At 44.9% G+C, this 6,306-nt stretch overlaps 2 non-coding genes across 2 annotated transcripts; both read left to right on the top strand.

Moving 5' to 3' along the window:
- Nucleotides 1-1,569: 1,569 nt before the first annotated feature.
- Nucleotides 1,570-1,785, top strand: LOC149281034 (small nucleolar RNA U3). The gene has a single exon (XR_016278089.1). It is a non-coding gene; the product is annotated as a small nucleolar RNA U3 (small nucleolar RNA).
- An 897-nt stretch (nt 1,786-2,682) lies between these two features.
- LOC149281033 (U1 spliceosomal RNA) lies at nt 2,683-2,847 on the top strand. The gene has a single exon (XR_016278086.1). It is a non-coding gene; the product is annotated as a U1 spliceosomal RNA (small nuclear RNA).
- The last annotated feature ends 3,459 nt before the right edge of the window (nt 2,848-6,306 follow it).

The following is a 6,306-nucleotide window of genomic DNA, read 5'->3' as shown; positions in this document are numbered from 1 at the left end:
TCTAAGCAAATCCACGGAAAACAAACCTCATCATTTATAGAACTGACATCATCTGTAACTGTAATAAAGTCTTTACTGCGGAACAGAAATGGACAAATTTCATTCATTTCATATTATAATAAAATATCAATCACTTTTTATAATATTTCTGATAAATGAAATTTGTTTCTTAAGGAAAGTAACATATAATGGAATATATTAAATTATAGCGGAATCTCATATATATGTGTGTGTGTGTGTGTATATATAATAAAATTAAGAATTCAGATGTAGAAATGTAGTTTATAATAAAATATTTTTTATCATTATTAGCACATTAATAACATGAATACATTTCTGTTCCAAATAACATATCAGAAATCCATTTTAATATACTGTATATACAGCTTTATCTTTTTAGTTTTGATAGTTTTGCCGATGCTATCACATTTTACTATGCTATGTCATTGCTAGTTACATCACAAATGATGTCATCCACAGCACTACTATTGGCATTACCTAAGAACCCCTGTAGTATCTGTGACGGCCCATCTATTTGTCCCATATCATATCTCACGGACCCTGTGTTCCCCTTGTACTGGTCGGATTCCCCTTCCCCCTGCTTGGCGCCTGATCGGGACCTAGCCGCAAATTCATGGAACTGTGCTCCGGATAGGAACCGCGGCGATGCCCACCAACAATTGGAACTGCATCGCGACGGACCTTCATTGTCCCACCACGTCACTTTTTTGGGCTCACACTATGCTACGTGGTTAGGGAAAGGGAGCTCATTGGGAAACAAAACACAAAACAAAGAGGTAAAGTGCTGCGCAAGATTTACAAACGACACCACGATACGTGCGCACATATTGTTGTGTCGTTTGTAAATCTGAGACTAAACACCCTACCTCCTGCTGGCGACCAATGAGCACACTAGCATATATGGCTAATATATTCTCGGACAGAATGCTGCCCTCTATTGGTTATACATTGAGTAGCATTGTTCCATATGCTTGAAATCAAGTTATTATTAGACTTGTGCATTCGTCTTTGGGCGAACACGAAAACAAACACGAAGAGTCTGTATTTTTGTTCGTTAGAAGAGAAGACAGTGCCGGAAAAAAAGGTAGGCGAAGACGAAGACTCACGCACATGAAGAATCTTCGTGATCGTCTACTAATCTCCCCGGTCCCTTCCCCATCTAGCCTACCTTATCTTCACGGCATCGCGGGAGTTGACTGAAGCAGAAATCCGGGAGTGCCCAGTCAGGGTACAGGTCGGTCCCGTCACAAACGCCGTCACAGAGCATCCTTGGTCAAGCTGCTGATGTTGCCGTTCTGCACTGCGTCGCAGCCTGCCTTGGATGTAATGTATGTTCAGTGGTTGAATAAACGCAATCTAGCCTATTTCACGCATTGACTTCTAAGAAAAGCGTTACGAATTGTTTTTTTTGTTTGTTTTCATAAGATTCATGCATTGCAAAGTCTTCTTCTCTTTCGGTGTTGTGCGAATGTCTTAGCTTTAGTTTGTCGCTGCAAGCTATATAGCGATGCCTTTAGGTGGGACGGTGTCCCTCGCAGGGCGGACGTCAAGACTATACTTTCAGGGATCATTTCTATAGCGCCCGACCGGAGAAATGTGCTCGGAAGTGGTCAGGCTCGGTAACCACGATGAAGAGCTCGCGTGCATTCCCCTGAGCGCGAAGCGAGTGTCAAGCGCTGTGGCTAGCGGCTGCTCGTTGCTTTTGATGACGGTTAATTCCTTCGCGAGAGCAGGTTAGGAGGGGGAACGTGCAAGCTGAGTGGTTGCTTCTCGTAGTGACGTTGAGCTGTGCTTTCTACAGATAAAGCCTTAATTGTGTTTGTTGGCTTCTTCGATGGCCACGTCTGTGCCACGTCTGTTCCACGTCGAGGCCCTTCCTTCTATGCCATTGCACTAGCTTTCAAGTCAAGCCTACTCTTAACAGGATAGACACCTCGCAAGGGGCTTAATGTGGCCTATGTTTCATGAGCCTTTAATGGAAACGTTCTATTTACCAACATCAAATAATAGCAAAGTCCTGTTGCTCGGCTCGTGCTTTAAGGTCGCCAACGGGTAAACCCTTCACAAGTTCAACGCTCCTTCCCCGCTGTAAGGTCCCGCAAGTAGATGCGGTGCTGCTGATGGGCGGTGCTACCGCGTGCAAATTCTTGTGCTGCAAAGTACTCTGGGAATGCTGGATTTTACAAGCACAGCTTAATTCGGGAAGATTTTTCCCTGAAGGGCAACAATGAGGAATTTCCTGTGTGCAGGCACCTTGTCCAAGCAGGATTGGGAGAGTGTAGTTTGCAGCATTCAAGATTTGCAAATTGGATTGTTGATGAGCTCATCCTACCCAGCCCACTTGTGAGTGGTACTTATATTCACACATTATATTTTGAATTTTACATATTGCACTATTGTGTTTTGTTTTTGTTTTTCCCTCATGTATATGCGCTCCATATTGTGCTGTCTGGTTATGTATACACTATGAGGAAGAGTGTTTTTTGGAAGCTGCAATCTTGAGGGAAGTATTATTAATTTGTTATATCACACGTGAGATTTTCGTTTTTTTCTTTTTTTTCCACATTGTCCAAGCAGCTGTTCTTCATAGAGCAGAACCCCCCACCACGACTTTAGCGAGGGGTGTGGAAGTGGCGCCCCCACCATCTTCTATTGTAACTCATACTTATTTGGCAGGGGAGATACCCTGATCATGAAGGGGGGTTCGCCTAGGGTGAGGCTCAGCCGTTGCACTCTGGCTGTGCCGACCCCTGCGATCTCCCCAAATGCAGGAACCTCGACTGCATGTTTTCTGGTAGTTGGGGGCTGTGTGCGTGCTTTTCCCTGACCGTCCCAGTTTAACGATAGATCCCGCAGCGGTGTCTTGGCTGCTGACTGGGTCTTGTCCTGCTGGTGAGCTGTGCTGTGTACCACTATGTCCTGGTGGTTCTCGAGGCGTGGCCTTTGCCGCTATCTCCTAAGGGGGCTACTTAGCAGCTTACGGGGTGCCTCTGCCTCTTCCCGTCTATTCATCCGTTGGGTTAGCTGGCTTTGCTGCTTCAAACACAGCCTGCGCTCGGTGCCTCCTAGGCTGGGAGGAAGCTCCTTCGCTCTGTCCCTTCTGATGCTCTTCAAATGCTCACGACCGCCGCCGAGGAACTTCCTCTCCCGCCGTTCAGGTTTTTTTCCAGTCTTGCCGGGAGCTCACATGAAGGCTTGCCCTTCCAGAAGTACGTGGTGCCTCACCTCTTGTGTTAATGACGCTTTGTGCTTTGCCAGGAACCGCCTCCGTTATGGTTAGGGAAAAGGGTGCCACCCCACACTCTTGCGGCCTGATCAGGTGTTGGTCCTGCGTCTGAGACAATATACCTGCATAAGCCCCACCCCTGGGAGATCTTAAATTTTTAAACGCGTGGTCTCATCACTGACGCTTCTCTGTTTGTTTTTTTTCCTTCTTCATGGCTTTCTGCTTCCGGTGGACTCCATCACAGAGCGTCCTCGGTCAAGCTGCTGATGTTGTCGTTCTTGCGTTGCGTCACAGTCTGCCTTGGATGTAATGTATGTTCAGTGGTTGAATAAACTCAATCTAGCCTATTTCACGCATTTAGTTCTTTTCATAATATTCACAGGATAGACACCTCGCGAGGGGCTTAATGTTGCCTATATTTAATGAGCCTTTAATGGAAACGTTCTACGCACCAACATCAAATAATAGCTAAGTCCTGTTGCCCAGCTCGTGCTTTAAAGTCGCCAACGGGTAAACGCTTCACAAGTTCAACGCTCCTTCCCCGCCGTAAGGGCCTTCCCCTGCCCTCCTTTTTGGCCTTTTTCAGTGCCTTCCCCTGCCCTCCTTTTTTTGGCTTTTTTTAGTGCCTTCCCCTGCCCTCCTTTTGACCTTTTTTTAGTGCCTTCCCCTGCTTTTTGCCCTCCCTCCCTTGTGCTTTTAATCTCTCCCTCTTCTCTTTTTCAGTCCTCCACCCCTTCCCAGCCAGACCAGACGAGGAGCGAACCAATGGCAACCAAGACCTCCGAAGCCCCAATACCGAGCCTGGCCACCGGAAGCCAAGTCCAGCCCGATGTGACCCCAGGGAGTCCACCATCCCTGGAGAGCTGGATGAGGCAGACGGTGGTCCTGAAGTTAAAAGAAGTGGAGGGCCGCACCCCTGACCTGGACGTGGACACCTTTAGTAAGAAGGTAGTACATGAGGGAGCGGGCTTCACCCCGGCAGAGACTCTGAGCGTCCAGTCGTTCTTGAAGGGAATGTTCTACGTAACGTTCATTTCAGCCGCTGTCTGCAAAAGGTTCTGGGAAGCCTTCAGGTCAGCGAAACCGGACCAGGTCCTCTCCTGCTTCTATGGGAACAGCCCCATCCACAGGGAGGAGAGACGCGTGACGGTCTCAATGCGGAACCCCCACACCCCAGGAAAAGACGAGGCAACTTTCCTGGGACGATACTGCCACATCGTACGCGAACCGACCAAGATCCTCAACCAATACAGCTTCTGGTCAGGAAGATGGTCCCTCGTGATCCCACCTCACCAGACGGGCTCCAACACCTACCACAGAGCTTTGCCCTGTGAAACTCTACAGGCATGCTCTTCTACCCCGGCCAGCCCATGACCTGTAGACGATGCAGCCAACTGGGCCACAGGGCAGAGTAATGCCAACAGAAATCCTTCAGGCACTGCAAAGTGGTGGGACACGAGACCAAAGACTGTCCACAAATGAAGAAAACGTTATATGTATATTGTTGTAAGATAATATGCTGCGTATATTTCTTCTAGCATAATGTGATATATATATATATTTATTATAACCTAATGTGATCTGTATGTATATCATATCATAATGTGTATATTTATGATAAGTTTGTACATTTTTTTATAACACAATGCACTGTGTATATTATAAAAAATCTAATGTATGTATTTATTTAAACAGAGTATGGTATAGACATCTCACTTAGCATATTGTGATGCGTATATTTATTATTACAAAATTGTGACGTAGATGTTTTAATCAGTCATGTACACTTATGATATTGTGGAAGTTGAAGAATTTTGCTGATTCTGGATGTCAGCACAATGATCTTTACCTCATTGCTTATTCTGCTGATAGCAGATAAGATAACACTACAATCACCTGTCTACCTCATTTCTTAGTTTACTTATGTCTTGTTTGTGTCTCGGAAGAATGTGTACATATGGTATGTTTTCGTATGTTTTCTTTGCTCTAAGTGCCTTGTTGCAAAAGAATCAGAGTCCGCCACGACAAAGGACAAGTTGTCCCTTTCTTGACCTTCTGTAAGTAAAGATGTCTGGGGGGGGGGCTATTTTTTCTTCACCTCTTTAAACCGTGTGTGTCAGCAAATCAAAGTAAATATACCAACAGATGGCTAGACAATATGCTAATAACTGTTTGCGCTTCTTTGCCTATATATTGTTAGAAAATTAAGGAGGGGGAGAGAAGTCTGCGAACTGGACTCTCCCCTGTGCGCACTTGAATAAAGAAGCTCTTGCTTACTCAACTCATTGAACTGGTGTCGTCAGATTCTTTGCCGACATTCACAATATAAAAATGTAATGCATATATTTATTTTACCAAAATGCAGAATGTATGTATATTATATCATAACGTTATAGGTATCTTCATGATAACACATTCTGTGTATTTATAATATAATGCAAAATGTATATATTTATTAAAACATAATGTGCTATATAAATTTACGATAACATTTTGTGATGTAAATACTTAATATAGCAAGATGTCTTTTGTATATTTTTTCTAACATAGTATAGCTCATATAATATTCTGTGTATATTTATTATAATAAAATGTGAAATGTATATGACATGGGCATAGCCCGTCATCAATCACCCAATAAAGACAAGGAGACCTGCTGGATTTTAAAATGGTCACAGATTTTTTTAAAACACCTGCGACATACATAAACTTCAAACATGTAAACATATACTAATATCCCGCAATTAGCCCCAGCTAATAACATCCTAATGAAATGCTTAAACAATTAACGTCCTAGCTTACCAGGACGGGATCCCCACAGGAATGCTGGCGCCGGCGAAAACGATGTTAAAGCGTCCTCCCTCCACGGTAGCAGAACCGATATTAACTCCCTGGGGCCATCCTATGGGGAGTCCAGCATGTAGCCGTCCGGCTAATGCCACCCAGGCTGCCATACCTCAGATGGCCAACTCCTGCACTGACACCAGACCCTGAGGGACCCCCTGCCATACCCAGAACACAACAGAACAAGGGAGTGTGGGCAGGAAATAAATACCCCT

Source organism: Sceloporus occidentalis, unplaced genomic scaffold (genome assembly GCF_023333645.1).
Source record: "Sceloporus occidentalis isolate IW3139 unplaced genomic scaffold, rSceOcc1.0.p SCAF_140, whole genome shotgun sequence".
Classification (NCBI taxonomy): domain Eukaryota; kingdom Metazoa; phylum Chordata; class Lepidosauria; order Squamata; family Phrynosomatidae; genus Sceloporus; species Sceloporus occidentalis.
Note: the sequence above shows the minus strand (reverse complement) of the source record. Positions and strands in the feature narration are given on the sequence as shown.